Source organism: Haemorhous mexicanus, chromosome 8 (assembly GCF_027477595.1).
Source record: "Haemorhous mexicanus isolate bHaeMex1 chromosome 8, bHaeMex1.pri, whole genome shotgun sequence".
NCBI lineage: Eukaryota > Metazoa > Chordata > Aves > Passeriformes > Fringillidae > Haemorhous > Haemorhous mexicanus.
The window spans coordinates 21,955,687-21,983,616 of record NC_082348.1 but is presented as its reverse complement, the minus strand read 5'-3'; the positions used below and the strand labels follow the sequence as shown (position 1 = coordinate 21,983,616).

General features: G+C 40.5%; 1 long non-coding RNA gene across 1 annotated transcript in view; it reads left to right on the top strand.

The window, feature by feature from the left end:
- The first annotated feature begins 12,768 nt into the window (after positions 1-12,768).
- Positions 12,769-27,930, top strand: part of LOC132330602 (uncharacterized) — a 32,486-nt gene continuing 17,324 nt past the window's right edge. The window contains exon 1 of the long non-coding RNA XR_009487355.1: positions 12,769-12,864. This is a non-coding gene — a long non-coding RNA (uncharacterized LOC132330602). The remainder of the gene's footprint in view (positions 12,865-27,930) is intronic.

Sequence of the window (27,930 nt, the reverse complement as noted above, 5' to 3'; positions counted from 1 at the left end):
AAAAGATTGGTAGGGGAATTCATGGCTTTCAGGCTGGTAGAAGTGTTTCATTGAGGACCTGAAGGAGAGACATCAGTGTGACTGGCTGAGTCTGGGCTTGTACTCAGAGCTGGGGAGTCCCTGCTGGGGGGCCCGTGGCTTTCCAAGAGCCTGTGGAATGCCCTGTGGTGCCCCAGTGCAGGCAGGCAGGGCACAGTTCTCTCTGGCAGAGAATCATCTCTTACATTTCAACCTTGTTGCTGCAAAAATAACCTTGGAAATGAGAAGCCTGAGTAAACTAAGGAGCTGGCAGGAAGCTTGGAATAATAGTTCCGAGAAGTGCGAGTTGTGCCCGTCAAATGTGATACCTCAGAGGCCTGATAACAATGCATTCAGTGGCACACAACATTAACTATTAATGGCAAGCCCAATGGTAACACAAATAACTGGCTAACCTGCTCATCCCACTGGGGGAGTCCATCCATATGCAGAGGAAATGCAAACTTACCAGGGCTTGAGCATTCCCAGGCAAAAGGAATGTCCCAGTTGAGTACCAGGACATCTCGTTCTTGTCACTCTGTTCCCTTGGTAGCATTGTGTATTTTGCTGAATCAGCACGTACGTGGTGTGCCCTGTGAGGGAGGTGAGATGGGGAATAAGCAGAAGGATCTGGCTTATGGCCCATATCAGTAGCTGGGCACAAGTCTCTTCAATTCAAGATACCCTCTGATTCTTTGAAAGCAATACAGGGTGATGTGGAATGTTATGGGAAGGACTGATACATTAACATTTTGATGATTAGCAAGAATAACAAAATAAGTTACTGAGTGACAGATACTTGCTTTGGCATTATACTAGTATGAGTGAAGCTAAGACCCATTTTTGTCAGTTTTGTTTTTTTTTTTTATACAAACCATACAGCCAGTTACACCAGGGTACCTGGGAGTGTAACACAGAAATGAAACCAAAGTCATGATGCCATGGGTGCTCTCACAGAAAAGTCTCATCTTCTTGTATCACAGTTCCTGTAGCAGACAAGCTGAATAACTCCCCCTGAAATGCTTTTGGTCCCTTGGCCCAAAGGCTTAGGATGGATCCTGTCACACTGCCTGGAGTCCCTCTACCACCCAGATGTTCTGCCTTGCACAGGGCTCTTCACAGCACCCAAAAGCACATATCCACCCCTCCCTCATGGTTTACACATTCAGTCCATTAACCAGTAAAGCATCTTGGTCAGCTCCAGGCTCCCATGGTTTAGCTGTGAGCAGGGACAGCAGAATTTTGAAATCAAATCAGAAGGCACAAACCTTCTGGTATAGATTGGTATATGTACCTCCTGGTATACACCAAAGCTTAAAGTGAGTAAACCATCATCCATTCCCTGCTCACTGTTGTTTAGAATGTGCTGCATCTGAGAGCCAGAGCCATCGGAGTAAGGAAGAACAGCTGTAGTATCTCTAATGACATCCAGTGCTAGAAAGTTCTTTGAAGTTGTATAGCTGCTGTTTCTTCTCTATGATTTCCAAATGTGGGAGGGGGGGAAGAATATCAATGTTAAAAGCATCAGTCAGTCTACTTATTTGGACAATTGTTGTCTGTGTCACTTATTCTTATGGTGATCTGAAGAGGGAAAGCAGAGAATTTTTTTGATGGTTATAAAACATGCATTATTTACTTCTGAGATGAAACCACGCTGCATAGTATTTGTCAAAGGCCAAAGGCCAACATACTTAGGCATTTCCAGAAGAGCATTTTTACCTTATTATGTATGATTGCTGATGATGTGCCTGATCACTGGGTAGATGACTGGGCATTTCTAAAGTTCCACACCATTTTCCAGCATCATCCATTCAGTGGCACTGACACTGTCACTTTAAAATCTATCAGAAGTTTGCTAATTTTACTTTATTCCCATCAGATGGCTGTTATTCCAATACAAAAGAGGGCCAGAAAGAGTATGGACTGAGCCTTAAGGAGCTCACTTGTCAGAGCTTGCCAGGACATCGGGGGCTGCACGTTGCCACGTCCCTCTAAGGAGGGCCAGTATAGACCTTAGTGCTCTGCTTGGCCAGTTTTGCCAGCCAGTGGGAGAAAATACCAGTTTGGAAGAGTTCTGGGTTTCTCAGTTCTGGGGTGTGACAGGTGTGGGAGGAGGACTGAACCCCAGGGCGGGCAGACCCCCTTTGGAGCTGGATGCTCTGACTCAATGTGCAAAAGCTCCTCCTGGAGTAATGCCAACAAGTGCTAACACAAGATACCTTACAACTCCTGCAGCCTGTGAACACCTACTGCTGCACTTGCTCTCTGATAAAGTGTATCTGGACCTTGTAACAATCATAACATTCACTCCAGAAAAGTTGTGTTTTATTGGGCATTGTAGGTCATTACTCACTCCATGGGAAACAGTAAGACTGTATGCCAAAGGCCAGATTCTGCTTTGGTGACTTAAATATGCAGGTTCCTCCGGTGACTGCAGTAGGAAAGTTACTTTTCAGCATGAGCAGAGCCAGCAGAAACCCTGGTGCTGCACTTAGCACTGCAAGCCCAGTGAACACAGTGTGGCTACACATGGCTGGCCACTGGCTCACATCAAAGGGTGGGGAGATACAAGTCTTGGCTTGTGTTGTAGCTGAAATAGTGAGATTGACATACTAGTTCACTGTTTTTATTATTTCACTGTTTCAAAGCACTAAAAGGACTTCAAGGATTTTTTTTCCACATTTCCCATCCTTTGTATGTGCAAATACCAGTTTATAACAGTTGGTATCAGGTAATAAATTGGAAATTAAGGGTATATCTGCAAGAGCCTATAACAGCATGGTAGTAGAAAAAGAAATACAAATCTCAGCTGTTACTCTGCCAGTGACCCAGAGAAAAGAAAGAATACAGACAGAAAACTGCTGAAATTTAAATGCCCACATAAGAATACTAAAATACAAAGCTGCTTATGAGTATTTTGTAATAAAATACTGTCCTGATAACAGATTTTGTTTCAATTTTGGGCTTATATGTGATTTTAATGTATCCAAACTATTTTCATATACTGTTAAAGTAATTTCCTCTTTTGATTAGGTATAACAAAATTGAAGGTTTCTTAAGTACAAGCCTGGAAAAGGGAGCTGTTAGAACACTCTTAAGTAAGTAAGTCCCATTATTGACATCTCTAGCATGTTGAAATAAATACACAAGTAAAGTTAATCGCTACGTGGTTTAAGAGAAGGAATTGCCCTAACTTTTATGTATGATTATGTTACCATGTTTAGATAAATTGCCTGATGTAGGTCATTATAAAGGGACCAATTCATTTTCTGTCTTAAAAAGAGCTCGGAAAAACATGATTTCTCATCAAACATCCACTGAAAAGACAACTCACTGTAATACACTGAGATAAAAAATGGGTTCAGGAGGGAAACATGCTTCTTTATCTGGTGGGTCCATTATCCCAGTTGTCCTTGACAGCCAATGAAGAGTCATGTAAAGTTTACATTAATTGATTTTATTGTTAATCTGCTTGAAATTTTGTAAGTCAAAAGAGAAAACAACCTGAAAAACAAGCAATCAGCCACTTTCTATCATGTTTAGCTATAAAAAAAATGCTGTTCTTCCAGAGATCCAATCACCAGCAAGCTGCAGAATGCTTTGCAATTTTTACACACACTTTTTTGTATGAAGCCACAGACTGTCTATATTTTGCATTGCCACCTCTAACACTTATATTTTACCACTGTGGGCTGCACTATTACATTGCAATGGCGCTGAGCCCACATACCCCTAATATCTCTCTTGATGAGATATTTTCTCCCACAGTGTTGGAGATGGCCTGTAACATTAAAAAAAAACATTTTCTCAGTACAGGAAGATTACAACACAGGAGATTTCAGTGCAAAACTATACAAAAAAAGACCTTACAATTGGCACATGTTTCTGTATATTTCATTTGCAAAGATGGAAAAACTACAGTTTAAAGGAAATCTCTACTCAGAGGAGAGTTTATTAACTTCTTTAACTTCTTTTTTTGGTGATTGGTGTTAGAAGTGCTGTGATAACTAAGTTCTACCTGGTTACCACTTTAACCTTACTCCTCCCCACACACTGCTGTCAGCAATGCATCCAAATAGTCAGCAGAGTAGGATGTTAGTTGTGTTGTGGAACAAAATATTACCTGTTTAGAAAATATTTCAGATATGGCATTGCTAACCAGAGGTAGGCAAAATACTCTGCGGAAGTAATTTATTTATCAGAATGTTTTATCGACAATTTTTTTTTAATTCCCCAAATGTAATTTGTAAATTCCCTAACTTTTTTTGTCTTTAGATTCAAGACTAAAGGATCAATCAAGACACTTCTAATTGTGCAACATTTTTTAATTCCTAGCACTGAGTTTACGGTGTGTAGCTAGAGTCAAATTTGCTTGGGCTAATTGTTGACAATTGAGGTGATGATTATTTCATCATCAGCAAGCTTGGTTCCTGAGGTTTGATTTGGAGGGAGCCCAAGTCACTCCTGTCTGCTGATGAAGCTGTTCCACTGCGCTACCCTCCTGTCAAAATGGGTCAACACAGTATAGCCCGTGGCCACCATGCTACAAGAGTAGCATTTCTAAATGCAAGGTCCTGACAAAAGAGGGGGATGAAGTCCTGTCACAGAAAGGAGCTTTTCTTTGCTCACTCCCAGTGAGTTACCCGGCTCACCGAGGACAGACGTTCACTGCATGCACACATCTGGCCCAGCCTCTCCTCGTGTAACATCATTCATCAAGTCCTGTCATGTTAGCCTTGCTGCCCACATTCCCCCAGCACGCCACAGAAAACTTTCCTCTCAGCACCTTACATTTCACTGCCTCGTAGGCATCCTTTGTTCACTTTAACAACAAAATGGTGCCATTCAGGAGCTGCAGCAACATAATTGGTACTTACCCAGCACAGTCCTCCAGTCACCGAGAGGTCTGAGAGTGCAAGGTCGGGCTAGGATTGCTGCGCTGTCATTCACTGCTCCAAAAAATGCACACTTCGTATTTTCCTGATGCTTTTTGTCCCTGTGATTTCAAGAATGCTTTGTAGATATTCATTCTCTCCATGTAGGTACTAGGTGAAGCTGGGAAGTTTTAAGTCTCTGTGGAATATGAGAGAAGAAAAACATAAAATTGTACTTGTCTCATTACTGCAATATAGATGCTGTGAACCCCAGTGGTCAAAAGCACTATTTCTGCTCTTTGAACATAATTTCAAATTTTTCCACTTCATAGTTCAGTCCTGACAGCAAAGTAGGCCAGTGTATTGCAACTTAATGACTTTTGAGACCAGACTCATGCAGTCAGAGGTGTCCTGTCCTGTGAAATGGAAGGCTGCAAGGACAGTGCCTCCCAGGTATGACATCCATGGAAGAAGCATGGACAGGACCATCAGGCAGTTCATGCAGTTCATAGGTTGAGCCACTCCTCAAAGGGTGATATTTTAACTTTCATTTGTACTGTATTTCATCTGCTGAGTACCTGTCTGAGGCCATTTTTAACAGGCTTCCATCACTTATAAAACTTATCTCATTATCAGTAAGGACAAGGGGAGAAGCTCCTTACCTGTGTACTTTAATACACACTCCATGAGTAGTTCATGAGTAGGTAGGTAAGGGTTGTGAGGTGCCTGCAATCTCCTGATCCCTTTTACCCCACTGTGGTTCTTGTGATTCTGGGAGGGTTTTTAAATTGTATTTCCACACACATTTATCAGTTTCTTCTTTTCCAACTACCCCTCAAAACCTGGGTTTTGTCTTTTTGTCTTATCCAGCACCTACTCCTTTCTCTGCTGTTTGTTCTAGATGACTACATTAGACTATAATTCTCCAAAAGAAAAGTATGGTGGTTTTTTTTCTTAATTTTCTCCATCACATCCCATTTGTCTCCTCAGTCATCGCAACCCTCTTATCTTGTCAGGCTCAAAAGCTTGGCACCATCATTAGGTATTTGCTTTCTATTGCCAGTATCTATTCCACTACTCAGTATTATAGATAACCTTCCCCTAGTACATCTGCTTTCATCTCTTTCTGTACATCTACTCACTGTTCAAACTATGGAGTGACTCAGCTCTATGCAGCCTTTTCTTGACATAGCTCTGTTTGTATTTGTTTAATGAGATTCACCTCAAACAGTCATTTAAAATTTAGGCATGTAGACAGAGCAGTAGGTCTGTCAATGTGTGAATCACTTGGATCAGTCTTTGAGTTGAAAAATTAGCAATTAACTCAAAAATAATATGCTGTTGAGGTTTGCTAATGGAGAGCCAGACAATTGTGCCATAGATGAACAGAGCACGGGTCTATTCACAACCACCAAATTAACCTATGTGTTTCAGAAGAAAAATGAATTGTTGAGGATCTCTGTTCTTTCCTCAGTATTTGACATGCACCAACACTGCGTCACTGTGCCCTGAATGTCTGCTGCTTGCCTGTGACACAGTCCACGAGGCACAACAGCTATGAAATGTGGATCCTTCCGAGACATTTCATGCTTGTCAGCTTGGCAACCAATTTGTGCTGGTGATGAGACTTGTCTGAGTTGCTGGGCATTGCAGGCCTGTTTCTGTTTACCTTGCCAGCCCATTTGCAGCCAGCTGTTCTCCAGCAGGAGACAATGTAAAAGCAAACACACACATGGAAATTGTCCGTAATAATTAAGATCCCAAGGCAGCAAGTCCCTTAAACATGTGCTTAAATTCGTTTAATCAGGTGACCAGTCTAAAGCTTCTCCTCAAATGTCTTCTACACCTGTCCTATTAAAATTTCCTCAAGGTGATAAAAAACTAATTATATTGGTATTCCATGCATATGTCATCCAAAAATGCCCACTTCTGAGTGGGCATTTTCCTGCAGCTGTTTCAAAATTTCTTTCATATTTTTGATTCCTCCCCCTGTTGATTCTCCGACAGTACTTCTGCCTGCCAAATTGTCAAGTTGTTGATAATTTCTCTTCTCACTCATTTTATCTTTTGTCATTTAAAAATAGAAGACTCTTCATTCATATTAAAAAAACCTGCTTATATATCTTATCTCTGCATGCAGAATACCATGGCTTATATGCTTTCTGAGAATAAATGTTCTCATTAAATGCCTTTGAACATTATCATCTTGATAATTATCATCAGTATTTAGGAGATGAGCTTCCCCATATTTTGTTGGTATTCATTAGAAGATTAAAAGTTGTTGATATGCAGACATGGAAGTAGATACTTGTAGCAACTCATAGTCTTGGAGGAAACTTAGCAATTAGACAGATAAAGCCTGATGTAACAAAAGGTCTTAAGATACTTATAAAGTAGACATAGTCAGTCATGGGCTCACACATTTTTCTGAGGGACAACCCTTGTCACACCATCTTTGCTTCTTGTTTTTGCAGATTCCCAATTTGGGTCTGCCAAAGTAGGGTGAAGTACTTTGGTAAAACAGAGTTGCTCCTGTGGAAGAGAGGCTTTGGTGGACACAGAACAAAACTGTCAGCTCTCCCCAGAAGAGTGTCAAAGCAGAAGTTTGGTGCAGCTGGGCAAATCAGGCCTGCCTGCAGTACAAGCAGGCTCACTGTAGCTTAGCTGGAGCTTTCAGCTAACACAGTCCTGCGTTCTGGGTAGTCTGCCTCTCTCTTAAGCAGACTGCAAGAAAAACTATCAGTAGTTTTAGAGCTGAAAATTTCTAAGAGGAAGAAATTTAAGAGATATTTAATGACCAGCCTTTACTGGACACCTTTTCTGGCCATTACTTCTCTGACAGAAAGTCTGTCACAAACTTGAGGTAAAAAAGCAAATGCAAACCTCATACAGGTTTCTCCACCATGGTTAGTTCTTAGCCTACTACATAATATCTACACAGAAAAAACTACTTCTCAGGATCTGAGTATCAAGAACCTCCTTATCTCCAAGCTTGCCTCAGAGAGCTGTATGCAAGCCAAGACCTCCTGCTTGGCCATTGGCTCCCATGCAAATAGAGAGGAGCTACGCTGCTCCTTTCCCATCCTCACATGGTGGTCTGAGGAAATACCAGAGCCAACATCTCAGCACCACTGTGTATTCCTCTGTAAAAATAACCCATAACACCAAAAAAAGGGGAAAAAAGCTCCACAATGGTTACTGCCAAATGCCATGAACCTGCTATCAACAAAAATATACACCATTGCATGACAACAGAGCAGTGTTTCTGTGTATGACAAAGCATGGTGGAGCCATCTGCTCGCAGTGTGTGGCCCGAGTCTTGGGCTGCAGGAGTGTCTGAAAAATTTGTAGCACATTTCTGAATGTCCCATCTCTACTGCAGATGTTTCCATCTGCACAGTAGTGTGATGCTCACATACCACAGCATTTGCAGTTTCTCAATCCCTTTAATGGGTAGTTCTAATCATGCCAGTTATCATTTGCAACCACCATGACTGCCCTCATGACTGGATGGCATGAGATACAATAGTGGTGGTTATTTCATCTCTGTAGCAGATGTCAGAGGCCCTCAGCCTTCTGAAACTCTGCTATCAGAAATAAAGGATGTGAGTGTTTCATCGCTTCTTTTGAGGGACTGTAGCTGTGGTGCCACCATGGCAAATGGGCAAGAGAGGGTTGCTGGTTTCTGTGAGTAAGATCCATTTGTGCCCTTTTGCCCTCAAAAGAGCCACCCTGGGGATGGTGCACTCTTCTGCAGGTCCTCACTGTTCTGTGTGCAGGGCACTGATCCCTCTTCCTGTTTAAAGGGAATCTCAAAGAGAAATGTGGGGTAAATCCCCAGAAGAGAGCTGAATAAAAGCTAAGAAACTGAATTTCAGTAGTGTGGAAGATATTCCCCCACAAAGCCACATAAAAATCATACAAATTGAATTCTAGACACTAGGAACTCTTAGCCAGCACTTTTAGATACCATGGATACTTATTATCATGTCTCCATTGTAGGGGTTTTGATAATCTATGATGTAGCATAGATACAGTCACAGAGACTTTACCTACCTGCATTTATCATTCTGGAAAGATCATGTCTATTAATCACAGATAAGAGCACAGCCTATTGTGTCCCTGACAATTAGAGCTCTCTGCCAGCAAAGCAGACACAAATGCTAAGATGAACAAAATGTAAGGTCTCTTTACAGAGTTTGGTTGTTTGGGTTTTTTTCATAAAGTCCTGTACATGCTATAAGTCGGGTCTTGAATTTCTGAGGTGTTCTGTAAGTGAAACTTCAGCAGGGAAGGGAGAGCAAATACCTGTTTCTAGCTGCTACAAAAATGTGCTGCAATTTTCAGGAGGGTTGGAGGGTTGCTTTGTCTTTGTGACCTGCACTAGAGAGAGCTAAACAAAACACAGGTTTGAATATACAGGAGCTGACGTGGCACCCCAGCACTGAGCACATGCAATTCCTCACTTTTGGAGGTGAGGGGAATGACTGGAAGAGCAAGAACCTTTGTGGGGGAAAAAAAAGCAACGTTTGTTAAATGTTAGTAGAAAGGAGAAAGAGAAACTGTAGTGGGGAAAAAAAAAAAAAAATCAAAAGGAACAAATAAATGGATCAACAGATGGTAGACATGGTCCCTGGTTCTGCAGGTCATGGTGTGAACTGTTTGAGTGCATTGGCCACTTCCCAGGCAAGTCTCACCTGTTTTGAGTCTGTGACCCTTCTGCTAGGCTGGACCAAGTCTGCCTATTCTTTTATCCATGTTTTCAACTGCAGAACAAAGCTAAGAAACTTTTCCTGACAAAGGAGCCATTGAAACTCTCCCCTGAAAATGTCTAGATTTGACCAAGAAGCATGAACAAATTATCTAATCAGAAAATCCCCAATGGTGGAAAACAATTCTACCCATTTATGCCTGAGCAAGATCAAATGCACAGCTTTTGGTTGTGCATTTTGCAATTTCAATCTCACTTTGTCTAGATAAATAATAGTACAAAACAGTATTTTTCCTGGGGGTTTTTGCCAGAACTTCTTCACGTGGCTTTGCTAACTTCCCAAGTATTAAGCCAGTTTTAAAAAATAACAGATTTTTTCTGAAGTTCAATTTATCTATTCTTTCCATTGGACTCTTGTACACTCTTGAGGGTGGATCTCTGATCTTCACCTGTCAAGCATCTAGTACATAAGGCTATAAAGCACTGATGCAGGAACTTGGAAAACTGCTCTTGGTTTTTGTGGTTCCCAGAACAAGGGGTCCAGGTCACCAGTGTGTTTTTCAGGCAGCTGATGGTACCTGCTGGGAGCTGGCACCTGGGAACCCTGAGACAGCTTTTGTGACAGCTGTCAGAGCCATACCCTTCAGTGTCCTTTCTGCAGGAAGATGAGGGAGAAGCTGGGATCAGAAAATCCAAGCACATTTGGGTTTTACCTGCAGGAGGCTCTGAGATGGCTGGAGCAGGCACTCCCACTGCTGGTGCACACTCCAGACAGACCCTGGCTTTCCTCTCTCAGATATGGCCTAAGGGACTGCTGTGGTACAGATGATAATTTATGATAGTTGCACATACATCTGTAGGAATAACATGTTCATAGTAATTAATATATGCTTTCAGGGTGATTCAGTGGCCATAAAGAGCACTTTAATTTGCTTCTTAATTTCCCCAAAGAAGTTACCTGCTATATGAGAAATCCAAAGCAGTGGTCTTCAAGCCCTAGCAAGATACACACCCCTGCAAACAAGACAAAAATTGCTCCTGTTCTTTTCCTTATAAAATGATTTGTAATTTATTTCTGTCAACATTCTGAACTCTGAGTAAGCTTGCTGCTGGAAGACCAGAGACAGAGAGCACATTTTAAGACTATTTGATTTTTTGAGTTTTACAAGTTCAAAGAGAAATAACATTTACTCTTGGTTGCTGTATGTTTCCCCTATATTCATTTTCAAATCAGCTGGGTTTTCTGCAGAAAACAGAACACTCATTTTCTTGCCCTTTAATAGAAGGATTTATTTCTATTTTAATTCAGGAAAGCTGCCATTTGGAGAGAGTGGAAGATCTAGGAGGAGCCTGCAGCGTGTGTCATTGGGGCAGTTGTGTATTTGTAGCACTTGTTCAGGAACCAGAAGAATGAGCCTTGGCTTCCTTGGCATGAGAAAAGCCATTGGCATTCTGGGTCCTGGTACAAGTTCTTCTGAAAAGCATGACCCTTGCACACACTGCTTTCCCAGCTGAAAATTCATCCTCTGCTCCTGCACCTGCTCTCGCTGCAACACACCTTTGGAGTGAGTCCACTGCAAGTGCAGCAGTGTGGAGGTGCTATGGCAGGAGGGACAGACATGTTCCTATTTAGCTAAAATGGTAGAAGCAGCATTCTTGCAGCAATGTAGGCATTCGTTTTCTTCTGTAAAGATGAACATTTTGCTTGCTCTGCATTTTTAATTTACCCTTAATCTGTATATCAGATTTTTATCTGACCAACAAATTCCTGTCATCTCATCCACCAGATCCTGACCATTCCCAGTATCCCATTAGGACTCTTAAGAAGCTTCTGATGTTCATGAACATTATGGGTGTTATAAGATAATGGTATTTTTTCCCATTGTTATGTAGAATAAGATGGGTCATTTAAAACTGTTAGCTTTTGGATTAAATTCCTCCCTTCTGACCATGCAGAAAACATGAAAGGCAGACTGAGGAGTTGATGTCAGCTGAAGCTTAGAGAGGATTTTCAAGCTCTGTTTGGAGTTTTTTTGGTGGGTTTTTTGGGGGGTTCTTTTGTTTGGTTTTTGGTTTTGGATTGGGATTTTTTCGTTTGGTTGGGTTTTTGTTTTTTTTTTTTTTTTAATTTAGATGAATTTACCTTTCAATTCTTACATGCAACTGAACTGAACTCTAAATAATCCAGAACCTTGGAAATGTTCTTGGGGAGAAAAGGATTTCTCTACAACTGAGAAATGCTTTCAGAAATGTCAAGAAATCTCTGAAAAAGCAACGAAATGAAAATTTGTTGGAAGACATAAATGTGATTCACGGGTGCTTTTTGGGACTGGGAGCGTTTGGAGTGTTGGAAACTAAGCCCAGGTCTCTGTCCCTGAGATGAACTGATGTCACCTCAGCAGAGCTGAAACCTGTTTGCCTCTCATGTCTGTTAGGAGGGCTGTGCAAAGTGATTTGTCAGTGTGGATGAAGACTTTAGCCAAAAAGGTCTAAAGGACATATGCAGGACATCCTTCATTGTTTTACACAGGGATTTAGGAACCAATGTGGCTTAAGCTGAGTCACATTGTGGGGACACAAAAAAGGAAGTCAGATGTGGTTTTCAGCTAATTAAAAGGTTTTGAAACTCCTTTAAAGTAGATTTGTGTCTGAAACGGTGTATTAACATTTTTATTAAAATATTCTTTCACTGTCATTGTGTTCAGGGACATGTTCACTAGCACAGGCAGAAGTGCAACTAAAACCATCTGGAAATGCAGCACTAAGATATCTAGAACTGCATCAACAGGCCACTCACTAGACACAGGCCACCGAGGAGACAGCAGATGCTAATGAACTCGAGCCTTTGCTGAGGTGATGTAGTAGCATAGGTCATTGAGTTGAATGAGCAGATTTACTCAAAAGCATTAGATATTGTGTGACTAGAGGACATAAGCATGGCTAAAAATACCAATTGAAGTCACACATAAGGAATCAACAGATAATTTGCACCCTGAAATATGAAACTCTTAACACCCCACACGTGCTTTTAAATCGCAGTGCTGGATAGAGATGCTCCAGTATTGACCTCATACAGTCAGCAGCCAGAACTAAAAGCATCACACTAAGCCAGTGCCTTTGCTTGCACTTAGCCCAGAGTGACATCATGGTGCTAAATCATTTGTACAGGCAGAACTGAGATGCTGAGTGTGACAGAGACATCTTCCAAAGAGGAATTTCGGAAGTCTGTTCTGCAGCCGTGACGCTGACAATGTCCAGTTGGTAAGTGCTGTAAAGACCATGTGCCACGGAAATCAAGGAAAGACCATCAGCCAGAAGTAACTGATTTGTGTCCAAGCTGTAGGATCCCCTTCTGCATAACACAGGCACAGGAATAAATTCCTGGATAGCCAGTGATATTGGCTACATTTTTGTTGAATAGGTACGCTTCTAGAAACCCTCTGGAGCTCCCCTACACTCTGCCCTGTCAGTTCTTCCTCCTACTGAAACCTTCTTATCTTCAGATCTCCAGCCTTTTGTTGTTCTTTGATGTCCTACACTTCTCCCAGATTTTACTGGGGAAAAGGTGGCATTTCTGTTCAGACAGCTTGAGTTTCTCCCCCTTCCTGAAAAGCAGAAGGAAAGAAGGTGCAGAGTATTAGAAAAGCCTCAGTCTTGTTTTGATCTCAGTAGGAGTTTCACATAAGTTATAACTGCAGTCCCAAGCATAGAAAGGATTATCTATGAAACTGTTTCTATAAACAATATTTTGTAAATGTTATGTAAGCTGAACTGATCAGCAATACCTAAACTTTTTATTCTTTTCATGGCAGAGGAAAGAAAATATTACAAATATGTAAAATAAGGCACTAGTACATTAGCATAAATAACTATTAAATTGTAAAGCTTTGTAGAAAACAGCTAACTGCTAATGGAATAATGCACATTTGTTGATTCTTGGAGCAGACACTGGCCATATATCATGCACCAAAGCAAGTGCTAAGAGTATCAGCACGTAACAGCATTATTTAAACTTCTTTTATGGGAGAGATTAAATAGTCATTAAAGCAGCCCATACTGAGTCACTGGCTCCATTTTCTATTTTTTGTTTGCATACAAGAGACTATCACAGGATTTGGAGTTTTCATTATTACTTATGGATATAAAGCAATTACCTTCATGGCAGTTGACCATTAAATTATCAATAATGAAAACTACCCTTCCAAAAGGACCAGCCCAAAGATCAGAAGCTTAAGATTCAGTAATTCCATTTGGTCATCCTGCCTCCCTTGTGGTCGGTCATTCCATTTCTTGGCTGCTTTGACCAACAGTGGGCCAAAGGTGGTGTTGACTCCTGGCCCACAAGAAGTGACCTAAACCCATTAACCATTGCATGTAGAACACAAAAAACAGTGACAAGATAAATGATAATTACTGCTGGTCACCCTGGTCTGGCATAGATTTGAATGGAGGAGTAAAGGACATAGACAAAGGTACATGAAGAACAAAGCTCCTGCAGAAGTGGTTATTTTTAAAAGTATGGATTTGTATGTAAAGATCTTGATTCAAGTATTTTCCCCTGCATGTTTCTGCAGCTCATGGGGTTACTCACGTTCTTAAAAGCTGAAATGGAAGCCAAAAGTTACCACCCACATAAGCCTTCCTCCATTCAGCATTAGGGACACCAGGAACAAAAAGGAACCAATCTTCTGAGGAGGAAACTATTAAATCCCACACATCCAGCCAGGGCATAGGTAAAGCCAAGTGCCATACCTGTGCTCTGGTATATGCTGCAGCTTTGTAAATTTGGCCCTTCCTTTTGTTCAGGAATGAAAATACTTTAGAGCCAAGTTAAAGGGATGAATTGTAGATTGAAAGTCCTTGGAGTGTTGATGCTCTTTATGCCAAATAAAACAAATAACAGAGCTCAATGGAATGGAAATCTCTATAGTCTGCCATACACTGAACTTGTTTATGGTTCACTTGACACAGTTTTTTCCCCTTGGACAATAAATGGACTTTTAAGCTGAAAGTTAATTTTTACTTTAAGAAAGCTCTGGCTGTAAAAAATGGACAAATTAACAGCAATGAGCACTTTCACACAGGAGAAAATGATTCATTAACTGTTCTTTCGCCATTGTAGAAGAGTCCATTTTTGGCTAGTCCTCAGAGAGTCCAAGGACGTTATAATACAAGCAACACTTAGAAAAACTTCATTGCACTGAGAAAATTCCAGGCTTCAATTTTCTTCTTGAGAGAGTTCAGCAGTTGCTTCATTCTCTATGTGTGTGTGTGTGTGTGTGTGTGTGTGTGTGTACGTTTATACACAGAATTAAGTTCTAGCAAAGGGAAAGTGCATTTATGCAAAAAGCAATTCATCAACCACTTCTGTGCTCAGAATTCACTGAGGTAATTTAGATACTTTAATGGCAAGGTAGTTTAGGTAAGGTATGCAATAAATGTTTCCCCCAACCCCTTCAAACAGTTAGAGTAATGGAAAATGTTTGCTCTAAATGAATCTTTTCAGTAAAGTAATTCTTGTTTTAATTATTTATCAGTTAGGAAATATTAAATATAATGACATAGCAGACTTCTCTGGAATCTCTTTTCATGTTGAGGGAGCACTCTCACATTAGTTGGAGTTTCATGCAAGCTCTAACTAAAAGGCTAACATAATGTAGTGTGTGACACTGATCTGTTTCTCATAATATAAAATGTGCAGCAAGAACCTACCACAACGAGGAGACCCTTTGGATCTATTTGCAACATTTTCACCATGGCCTTGACCTTAGTGATGTCAGGCATATATTATATCTCCACTATAATTTACTATTGACATCATGGATTAAATTTGTTGTTTCAGCTAATGCAACAGAGCAAGCAAGGTATATTGTGAAACAAAGCCAGCTGCTGAAATACGAGGGTTGTCAAGTATAAATTTACAAAAGATATTCAGACAGAGCACAGAAGACAAAAATAAATGGACAGAGAAGCTGTTTTTGACAGACTGCAAAGGGCTAGAGACTTAAACTTGAGCATTGTAAATCCAAATGTCACAAAACACTGCTACAGAATGTGAGACATGTCTATTTCTCAGGAATATAAATGGTGATATGAGACAAAACTTTCAAGATGCTGTGCATTTTTGCAAAGTCTATCACTATCTCCTGATAAGCAACTTAGTGATCTTTTCCTCTTAGCCTTAAAAGAAGGAAATTCATCATTTAAATTCAGTGACCAACATAACAACTGTATTTGGAACGGTAGTTTATAAAAATAGCAAAAAAAAAAAGCTTGCTATAGTTTTTTGGATTTCTAGAAAAATATAAACTGACTGATATGTTTGTTCTCTTGGTGAAATTTAGCCAGTCACATATAACTAATTCTTATTTGGGCATTCATATGGATAGATGGTAGGTTTTGGCTGCTATGTGTCTGTGGAAGAACAGCCCTATATAAAAATAAAATCCTTTTTTTATTTTTTAGGTTTTATGTCAGTCACATAACTCAGGGAGGGTTCTCTTGTAAAGGCTTTTCTGTGATTCCCAGAATGATGTACTGCCTGTCCACCAGAGAAAGGACTCAGTAAAGAGAGACACCCACGGAGCAAGGTGGGCAGCAGTGCTCAGGCAGGCCTGCAGCTGAGGCTGGGGAGCATCCTGCAACAGCCTCAGCTTCCAAATTCTTATCTCATGAAGCCAGTAACTGAGGCTGAAAAAAGAGACACAGCATGTTGGCCAAAGGCTCCACCTTGGAGACTTTCAGCTCCATGTTTGACTCAGCAACAAGCATGCTCTTTCTTACTTCTTTGCAGTTAAGGGAATAAATCTAACCTGAGGAAATTAAACTCTGACTCCATGACCTAAATAAGTTGTCAGCACAGATTTAAGAGGAACATATCATAGCCACAGGAACATCAATGAAGCAACTGTGAGTTCTACCAAAATATAAACAGAGGGCACTGCTTTGGGATAAACGCAGAGATGGGAATGATACCTTTTTGTGTGACATCTGGAATACCTCCAAAACAGCTGCATTTTGTGGAACCCTTTCCTCCAGTGCAAATCCATTCATGGCCTGAGTGATGGGGTGGCTATCTCTAGCAATTGAAGAGCAGAAGAGGTAAAATAATGGCTAGCAAGAGCAGGGCTTGCTTTGAGGGAGTTCATTCTTTCTAGTTGGGTTTTTCAGTACTCAAAAGGCCTAATCTTAAATGAAAATTGGGATGGGTTAAAGCAAGGTTTTGACACATGACTAAGAGCAGTGTTAAGACAAATGGTCTATAGCTTTCTCCTATTGTGTCAGAGATGCTGTGGAAGATGATCAATGTAGGCCAGGCCCAGAGAGATTCCATGCTCCACTCACTGCATACACCTCTCTGGAGCAGCTCGGATACACTGTGCTGCAATAGGTAAGAGCAACAGCATGCCACATGAGCTTAGCATTAATTTTGATTCATTTTGCAGGTCAAGCATGAAATGCCTCTTGTAGTGCTCTCTGGTGCTAAACGATTTACACCAGTTTAGAATTTTCCAATCTTAGCATCAATTATTTGTGACAATTTCAGATAGCTATCTAATTTTGACCATGCAGTATTCATACCTAGGACTTCATTCCCTTTATATTGATTTCCTCTAAGCTTTGCTTTTTTGGGAAAATCTTTTACACTGATACACCTGGTTAGCAGATGTGGCTTGGCTATTATATGTAATGCAATTAATCTGGAAGGCTGGCGTCACAGGACTTTCCGCGATGCTGTGGCAGCGTTATTGTGATTCATTAGTGTCACTTCCTCAGCAAGTTGTAATTGGCAGTGCATATTGTTTCTGTAAAAAATCAGTCGTTGTGCTGGTAGGAAAAAGAATGGCATATTTTCTTTTCTGAGGAAAACAAAGGTTATCCTTGTTTACACATCTAGTGTGAATGTAAAATGAACAAGCTCCATCCTTAATTTGCCTCTTCTACCTCACTGCAAAGCCTAGGTGTTAGAGGGTGGCGTTGAGATGCATTCACCAGACAAAAAGTGTTTCCTATTATTAATGGCTGGAGGAGCCCTCTGTGTAATCAAAGGGCACAGCTGCAGTGATATACGGCCAGTGACAAACGGAGAGATCTTTCCTTCTCACTGCTACAAGCTTGCCAGCTTGCAGCCAGCGACTTCCAGCGCTGTATATCTGCAAGATAAATAGCACGAGATATGAATATACGCAGTGCTTACAGTCTTGAAAAGTATTGTTATATCCCCCACATACAATCATTCTAAATATGACTCGAGTGCATTTTTCACTATTTCAGAGCTATTCTTGCTGTTTGGAAATAGATACAGCTTCTGAGCAGAGATTTAAAACCCTCTAACCGTGCTGCTTTCGGAGGTCTGGTTTGGAAGCGGATGTTGTACAGCTGATGGTGTCAGCAAAGCAGCTTTCATGAGATTCATAGCTCTCTTTTGCAGTGACAGGCAGCACTGAACTTTTCAGTGAAAGGAATCAGCTAAAGAATATACAATAATTCTTTTTTAATTTTCTGATGTGCCTATGACAAAGCAATCTAAGTAAAGAACTCATTCTCTTCAATATGTATGTATTTCAGAAAAAAAAAAAAACTTTAACCATTTCTTTTGTAGTTTTCTAGTCATGTTTTAGTCCTTTTGTTTTTACGAAAAAAGATATTCTGTGTAGCACTGTTTCCTTAAGCTAAGGATGTATCTGAACTGAAACAAACTTTAAAGCTAAATAGGGAGCAATTGCCAGCGAAAAGCAAACAAAGGTTCTTGGTAAATAAAAAATTATGTGCCCTTTAGCCTGGTTTGCTGTTGGTATAAGTGGGTCCAGATTTCCACAAACATGAAACCAAAGCTGTCAGTGGGCAAGGCCAGCCTTGCATGGAGCCAGTGTCAGGAGGGTGTCCCCACGCACATGCAGCCACACAGGCACAGGCACACACGGAGGAAGTTGGTGCCGCTCTGTGACCTTTCCATGAACTTTCCAGGAGATGCAAAGATCAGTCAAGAAGCCAAAGGTCAGCATTCATGCTGGTCACAGGCAAAAATCAGTTTTAACCAGACACTGGAAGAGTGTTTCTGCCCCTTGAGTTATCTCAGCAAAATACTAATAATTGCATTTTATATAGAGGAAAATTGACTCGGTCGGTGTTTAATGTCTCAGCATGTCTCAGTGTTGCTGCACTCATTTGACAACTTGTTAGAAGCTATGTTCACTTTTCTCCTGTAATATATCTGTGCAGGGGTAAGATGGAGTTAAATAATATGAAGGAAGTGGCACAATGTGAGAAAAATCTGGTAATTCAGAGTGAACAGTGCCACTGCTGGTGTTCGTGAGACACAAAAGTATGAGCTGAAGAAAGGAAATTACATGTTGATTGCCTATGAAGAAAAACATTGAGTTAAAAGCAAGGCAACAGTAAAGGAAGTCTGCAATTTCAGTCGTAATTGACTTGTCCAGCCTCTCACACAGTACTTGGTATCAGATTATACCACAGTGGTATCTTTGTTTAAATCAGAGTTTAAAAAAAAAAAAAAAAGAAGAATCAGAGTGAAATATACAAGTAATATAATCCTACTTTCAGCAGGTCAGAAGTGAAAACAAATGTGGTGATTTTGCTTCTGCTGTAGCCTGAGGTGGACATTTGCCCATGTGACAGCATACAAGATACATTTTAGCACAAAACTCCCATTGACTGCACCGGGACTCTGATGGAACCCAGACACAGCAAGCGCTGTATCCCAGAAGAAGCACAAACCTCTACCATATGACTGTCTTTACTACAGCAGGCTGGGAGGATTTTGTTCTAAGAAATGAGTTATTAGGAACGTTATTTTGTTTCCCCTTGCCTTTGCTTTTCTCGCTGGCACAGTCTAATAAATTAATAGTAAAGTTCCACTTAGGAAAAATGGTGAGTGCAACTCAAGAGATGAAGCTATAGAGAAGTGAAATTTTGGTTATGGATTGGAAAACGATACTTTGAGTTTTTAACAGTGTACATTAATAACAGCAAGTGGTTAATGAATGCATTTTTATCTAACATATTATGAAATCTCTCAATATATTCTTCAACTCAGAAAGTTTTCCAAGTAAAACAAAGTAAAGGGAAAAGAACATAAAATATTTTTCCCATATTGGCTTATTGGTGACTACAATTATTTCTCATGCTTATTCTTTTTTAGAGTCATCTGGATTATTTTGACCACTTCCTCACATCTTCTAACTCCTAAAGCAAATTATTTCACCAATAATTTCTCACTCTGGGGCTAGTTTTACTGTGCTTTCTTTTGTAAAAAACAAAACAAACAGAAAAAACAAACCAAAACAAAACAGTTGGGTTTGTTGTCCAGTTTTTGAACTAGAATATGAGCGAAAATGTCTCTGCACAACCCAAAACTGCAGCATTTCCTGCCCTGTCCCTGAGAACTGAAGTGCTTTTCAGAACAGGGTCAGGAGCTGTCAGGAGCACTGAGGGTGCTTTGTGCCTGCCCAGGCAGTGGGAAGGCAGCTCCTCGCAGCTGGGAGCTCCCACCTGGACCAGAGCTGGGCTGAAGCTTCCAGCTTCTTCAAGAAGGGGTCTGGGGACTGTGGGCTCAGTGGTAACTCTAGATGAGGCTTGCACTGGGATAGTAAAGTAAGGCATAAATTAAACAAGTTCATGGCAGGCAGTATTTAATACAATAATACAGGGAGGACTTAGAGCCAGGGCTACTCTTCTGTCTCCATTACAGAGGAGAATAATGGAAAATCCGATCTTTTAATCTCTCTGCAAATATTTAACTCCTTTTAAAGTCCTTCTGATGATTGCATTTACTTCATGCTTGTGCCAGCACTTCTGTGGGTGGGAGTGCTCATAGATCCTGAAGTGACTGCGGAGCATCTTCTCATTCCATCAGCCAGCAGAGAAATATTACCAGGCAGCAAATAAATGGTGCTGGCCAACTTCTACTTGGGTATGAAAACATCTTGCCAGGGAACACTCTGATCCACATACACTGACTTCCTTTAAAAGCTGGAAGAGTCTGAGAGGACTATAAAAGAAGCTAAAGTCATGCTAATGTTTTAAAATGGTCAACATGATGACTAATAGACATTCAACCTATTAAGATGAAAAGAGGTATCATCCCAGTCTTGGAAGCTTAACACTGGAGACAATCAGTCATAATTAAATGGTGGCAGCAGAACCTTCATCTTGGCACATTTTCAGGGAAGTCTTGTCAGACAAGCATGGTCTTATTTTTATTTATGAAATAGCAAGTTCTGGTGATAAAAGCCCCAACAAAGCCACATAGTCACATTGAATGGACTAAACCAAACAAAGAGATATCGAGAAACTGAAAACTAGAAGTCACCATGCTCTGTTGAGGCCTCAAGGGCCTCGTTCCTCTCCTGTTCTACAGCTGCTGGTTACAGCAAGGCAGGGGCAGGAACACATCACCCATACAGGAGCAGGGCTAGTCCAGTGATAGTAACCAGAGTCAGCCAAATCCTCACGCCCCAGACAAGTCCACAGAGCCAAGGCTGGTCTGGGGTCCAGCAAGGAAGTCAGGTCAGCAAGGCCACATGGGGCTTGGCACAGTAGGAGGCAGGCACAGACACACCTCAAATGTAACTTCAGCAAGGACCAGGGGCAGAAGCCTGACCTTAAATTCAGCTTGGAAGCCACTGGACAAAAGCCTCACAACAAGGCTTTCTCCAGATCTTTCTCATGTAGCTCTTTCTCACAGCCTGGCTGCTTTCACAGCAGCTCAATCCAGGGCTCCACAACTGCATGGCATTAGAGGGTGCAGCAGTGAAAGCCAGGGCTGAGGAGAGGAACCAGCAGAGCAGCTCAGGGCCTCAGTGGGATCTGGGAATCACGGCAGCCAAACAAAGGAACACAGATTTTTCATACAATATACAGAGGAGGATGTGGAGGCAAGAAGATACACAGCCTTAACTGGATTTCAGAAGGGGATACCATGCCTGAAAACAGCATTAGTGAAAATGCTTGTGGGAATATTGGGTTGGTTCTTGAAGTACACTATGAAACTTTAAAAAAAAAAAAAAAAAAAGGTTAAAAAAACCCCCCACATTCAAAGAGAAAAAGAGTCAGGAAAACATGCCTTAATCTGTTGAGGTTATCCAAGAAGGAGTTAAAAAGTGACTTAATCAAAGTCTGCAGGTATCTACATAAGGAAGAGATTTCTGATAACAAATAGCTATTTAGTCTAACAGAAAAAGGCACAATAAGATCCAATGGTTGGAAGCTGTCGTACTTTCTCTAGCATGGGCCATTAATCATTGGAACAACCTACCACAGGATGTGGTAGATCATTTGAAGTCTTTAAATCAGGACTGCATCTTTACAAAAGAAATTCCTTCTCTCAAACAGAAAATCTGCATTTTATGCAGAAACTGAATTGAGCAAAAAATTGAGGTGAAAGTCTTTAAAATATATTAATTAAAGAAAACAGCTCAGTGGAAAAAAATTATGGACAAATTTATGGAAAAGAAGCAGAGAAGGGAAAGGAAAAAAGTATTCTTTCTAAAATATATGTCTTCTGTCCTTTAAACACAGTGTGAAAAAGATGCTTTTTTCCTTGAAGTTCATCTGGGGGCATTCTGACTGCACATGGTGATGGGCTCACCAGTTGTTATTTATGAAGCATGGATTCTTGGGCATGGTTAAAAAATACCACTTGGCCTTCTTTCAGTTAAATGCCATTCCTCTGAGGTGAATTTAATCATGCCTGAAACATATCTGTAAAACAGAAGCACTTTGAGATTCCTACAGGGAAGAAAGGAAGATACCAGCCTGCAGGAGAGAATACAACTCTTATGTCAAAAAGAGCAAACAGGGTGCAATTCCAGGGCTATACTTTTGAGTTCAGAACACCAAATTTATAGACAGAGATCCCACGAGGAGGGACAGGAGTATATGAGGATATTTGCTACTTCTTATAGGTAATAGCACTAAACATTTCTACAATTCTAGTGCTCTGCTTTGCTAGGAACTTCTTTGTGCTGGGAGCTGCAAACAGAAAATGGCAGGGAGTAGACAATCCATGCACAGGAAGAGAGCTGCAGCCCAAAACCTCCAGCAGCCTGCACAGAAAACTTGAGCTGGTCTTTCAGAGTTGCAGCCATGACAAAAAAAGGACTCTGGTTTCCTGCCTGCTTTGACCATGCATGAAGTCTTTCTCTGAAATTTTCTTTATGATTTTAGCCTCTGATATGCAAGCAGCTGTTGGATAGAAGTGTGTGTTCCGAGTTCACTGGGCTTTTCATGATCAGAGAATAATAGTAAAGAGCTGGATGCAGAGATTATGCTAGCTTTGCTCCACCTGTCCTTTGGGATGCAGTAGTTATGTCCCTAACCCTTCTGTGACCTAAGCATATGTAACACATGTAGCATGGCTGGAGACAGGCAAGAGGAAATGAAAATGCAGAGGGACATACCTGCTAATTGATTATCTGCATGCCAAGGCACACAGCGGCGCAGCTGCGTGTGTGTGCGTGCTCTGGGAGCGTGCATGCCACATGTGCACCCCAGCCCCCACTGCAGCAGGACAGGTTCCCAACTAAAACTCAGACCTCTCTGGACTAAGTGGCCCACGCCTCTACTGTTCCTGGAAAACCTGCTGCAATGCAAATAAGAATCAGTTGCAACAATTCAATGCAGTTCCTACTGTCAAGTCTTTAAATTCATTAGCCATTTCACATACTTTGTCATTTACATTGCTGGATCACTTCTTCTCTTTCCATAAGCTTATAAAAACAAACAATTAGTTAAGACAATTTCTATGGCTTTTCTCCCCACACAAGTAATTTTTAGTCTTCCTTTTTCTAAAGCCTGCTGTTGGGCTGAGCTGCATTTTTACCCCCTGGGGTGTGTGTTTCACCAGTGATGGTCGCCAGATGAGGCTGTTTCAGGCTGACACAAAGTGCCATCTCCAGAGGCTGAACAGCTCTGAATTACCCCACAAGTGCTGCTGGCTAGAGGAGCCAGGGGGAAGGCAAGAGGCTCAGCTGCTGTTCAGCATGTCACAGCACCTATCTGTCAGTCAGCACAGCCCAGATCCCACACAGAAACCTCCATGGGCCTTGGATCAAGCCTTAAGCATTACAGTACTTTGGGACTGTGTGTGCATGTGTGTGGTTTCTGGGTGTATGATTTAATTTTGTTTTGCTCTGGAAATACCAAGTATGTCCCTTGAGACCATTAGAAATGAAGTTTATATAGACATGGTAAAAGACCACTGTAGGCAAGGATAATAAAATATTAAATCATTATGAGAGACATAACGACTGGTTTAAAATAGGAAGTGCTGAGTTTTCCAAGTTCAGTAAGTATGATTATTTTTCTCTTTCATTTTTGGAGCACCTGTGATTATACAGAACTAATAATTTAAGAACTGAAACAAACTGGGTTTGTTTATGAGCAAGCAATATAAACTCATCTATCAGACTCATCAGTATGTGAGCCAAATCATAAATTACCATCTTACTGTTGGCTTTTAGAGAACAGTGACACTTCCTCCATGTGAAGATATGCCCCTTATTTTTGAATCAGGAAAGCTAAGAGCTTTGCTTCTGGCAAGGACAACTCTAAAAGGAATCACTCCTAATGCAATCTGCCCTTGAAATAAAGCTTACTCTCATCTGCATTCCCCGTGTTATCTGATATGGGCTTCAAATATAAAATTTTCATTGTTTTTCTATGACATTGTCAGGATGGGAAGAAATATTAGCAACATGATTCCTAACAGAATCTGCATGAAGTCGTCACACATTTGACTTCCTGCTAGACATAAATCCATTATCCTACAAACTGTGTTGCTCACATGACATTCCTACTAAGCAGCTGCAGTTGATAAGAGCTATTCTGCATAACTTGCTTTGAAGTATCTTTTAAGATAGAATTAACCAGATGATGTATTCTTTTTTTCTTTCCCTCTTTCCCTCTGTCTCTCTTGGTGGTGGTGGTGTTGTCGTCAGCATCGTGGTCCTGTTCCTACAGAAATGTTTGTGGACTGCAGATACCCATGTGGTGTCTGTATACCTTGTGAGCAGTTTGTCTGTATCTTACAACTAATGTGTTTAAACCTAAATGTTTGGATTGCCAGAAATAACACAGAGAAATCTGGAACTGCTAAAATCAGAAAATAAAAAGCCACTGTAGTTAGCCAGTATAAATGCTTGAAAATACATCTGATTTACCAAGAAATGAATGTTCTGTCTTTCCATCAGCTTGCTTTCAAGTCCAAGTATGTACTGTTTTTCAAACACTTTGGCATTATCTGAAAAAAAGAGAATAGTTTGTATTTGTATTGAGTGACAAAATCCCTGTCTCTAAGACACTGAATGGTTTTGTAGTTTCTTCCAAGGGATAGTTTAGTTATGTGGAGAATCACATCTTTGCCCTCTTGTTTCTGCATCCCTTGCCATACACAATGCAAAGGAAGTAACTGTGAAAATGCAAATGAATATTCTCATGTAAGTGGTGTTAATATGATTGCATGCTATACATCTGAGTGGCTCAGAAAACTAATGGGCACCATTCTGAACTGTGGAAACATGAGCCATGGTGAAAAAGTTGGAATTCAGATTTATTGCTTCTTTCTTCTCATCTCCAATGCTTGAATAAAAGAAAGAAACATTTAAAGGACGCAAGTTTATCTTAATCTCATCAGCTTCGGCTTGGCTTTTTGCTCTTCTATGTTCAAATGAAGCACCTCATCAAAATTACATTACAATTATAAATAAAATCAAGGTCCACTTTTTAATAACTTTTGCTTTTTATCCTCCCTCTGTTTAAGTGCATCGGCTCTGAAGTCTCCTGGCTGCAGCCGCTGGGTGTTTAGAGGCAATACTGCAGACTTTTATGTTTTATGGATTCTACGAGGACAATATAACATGATACTGACAATCATAAACAGATACTAAGTTGTTTCAGTTTGGAAACAATTGCAGCCATATAACCCTTGGTGGGCTCTTTTATATGAACTTTTATTTTTCTCCATACAATGGCTAACATGGGAACTATCCTCCCTCCAATAGAGCAGCTTGTATTTGCTCAGGAAATGGTTAAGTTACAGCTGGTCACCCCTGTTACTTCATGGAAATGCTTTGATTTGTCTTCCATACTAAAACAGTTAGAGTCATTTGTTTTACTAACAACTCCCCTCAGAGCAGAACCTCAATACCATCTTAAAGCAAAATTAACTTCACACATGACTTTGTCAAGAAGCTTATTTCCATCTCAGGAGAGTTCAAATTTCATGAAATCTGGACACAGTGTAGTTAGGAGAACAGACTTTGGAAATGTTATTTCCTTCTTTGTTCTGCCCGTACTGGCCACTCACCCAAGGATTTTTCAGGTGACATAAAGGCAACTTTTTTAATTGTATAAAAATGCCTGTACTTGACCAGGCTACCCAGCTTGGCCATTGCCAACAGGGCATTGGGCAAAATATTACTTGAATCTCCAACCTGCACTCTGACTTGTTCAAAGCATAACCTCAAGGATGCATCCACAGCAACTACACTAAAATAACTTTATTCTGAAAGCTTCTGATAATTTGTAAAATATTTGGCATATCTAAGAGTAGGGAATAAGTCTAGACTGGCTCACACTTTGCAGCCTCCCAAATCAACTGACAAGGCAGCTTAAAGATACCAGCAGTAGATGGACAGCAAACATGGGGTCTGTATGTACCTTGCTCCACCCTTTTCTGAGGAGTTGTATGAATATGAAGCTTTTTACTGTTAAATTTATTTAAGTCTTCTAAGGAAAAAAAAAAAAAAAGAAGACAAAAAAATTATTGTAGTTTAATGGTGCTACTTCTAGTTTGTCTAGGAAATCCAGATCATTTGAGAACACCTTCTGGACTTGAAACAGAGAGAAATGAAAGATTTCTCTTTGTTAGAATTTCAAAGCACTTCGCATTCACCACAACCCGCCTGCAAACAGTAAAGCTCAGAATACCAGCCCGTATCAAGTCATTAACCTTTTAGGACTCAATCAAAGCAGTGTTGTGTGACATTAATGAATGCTTTAATGTGGTATATAAAAGCTAACAAACATGGAAACTGGCAATGATTCATCAAATTTAATATTCCATCAAACATTTAATTTTGAAGACTGACACTTTTTTAAAATAATGCAATAGACTGCAAGTTCAGAAGAGTGCTTTTAATGAGAGCCATTCCCCACTTTTTAGGACTTTTCCAAATTGCATTTAGATGCCCAACAAAAGCAAGAAAAGTGCATAAAAAACTGAAACAGTTATGCAACCTTCTAAATAACATTTGAACATATTTTATGGAATCTGTTGAGAAGAGTGAAGGAAGTTGTCCTTATAAATACACTTGCAGTTTAGGTCACACATTGTCTGCAGTCATTGCTAGGAGGCAAAAGCCCTGTTGTAAAACAGCTGGGCTTATTGGCTTGGGGCAAAGGCAAATTCCACAGCCAGAAACCTAATTAGACACTTTTGGAATTCACAGCACCCTTTCACGCTATGACCTTTTCCTTTCTCTGCCTTCCCCTTGCTTCTCTACAGCTCACCCCCATATGTCCTCCTCCCCCTGTCCCCACATGAACATCTGATCCTCTCCTTACTAATTACGTTGCTCTTTATTGCATAAATACTGTCTTACTGGCCAAATTCAATCCTGCTGGTAATAATACCAACTTGGAAGTCAACAAGTTTATGTCATGAATAAATTTGCCCCTGTGATGCATTTAACTTGTAAGAGACTCTGCTTATCCAATCTCCTAAAATTTTTTGAAAATATGGACTGCAGAGAAGTGATTTCAAAGAAACAGCTTTATCTGTCCTGGAAAATTTCAAAGTAACCAAAGAATTCTCATGTTGCCCTGGAAAGAAAAGCAAAATAGTCTGACTTTTTTAAAACCCATTGACACATGGTCTAAGCCTGTCCCATTGCCAGGGCACCCACCTGAATGTAGAAAGCCCAGGTTCAAATTCCTGGAGGGACTTGAACCTCACACTGGCTTCTTTTTGGACTGAAGTAGCAATTCTGTTCTGCACCTGGCTTTTTTCCCCTGAAAGATTTTGCATACTCACAAAGCATTTTTCATATTGACAGATAGGTATTTTTCAATGAACAGTGCCTCATCACAAATTTGCCAGGATAGGTATTTTTCAATGAACAGTGCCTCATCACAAATTTGCCAACCTCCTACACCCTCAGACAAACACATTCAAAACTTTTCTAAAGGACTAGTACACTTTAATTTAAATGTTATTTGTGTCAAGGGGAAATAATATCCAAAACCACATAGATATAAGAATCTAGATGTCTTACAAAATAAATGTACAACTGATAGAAATGACAG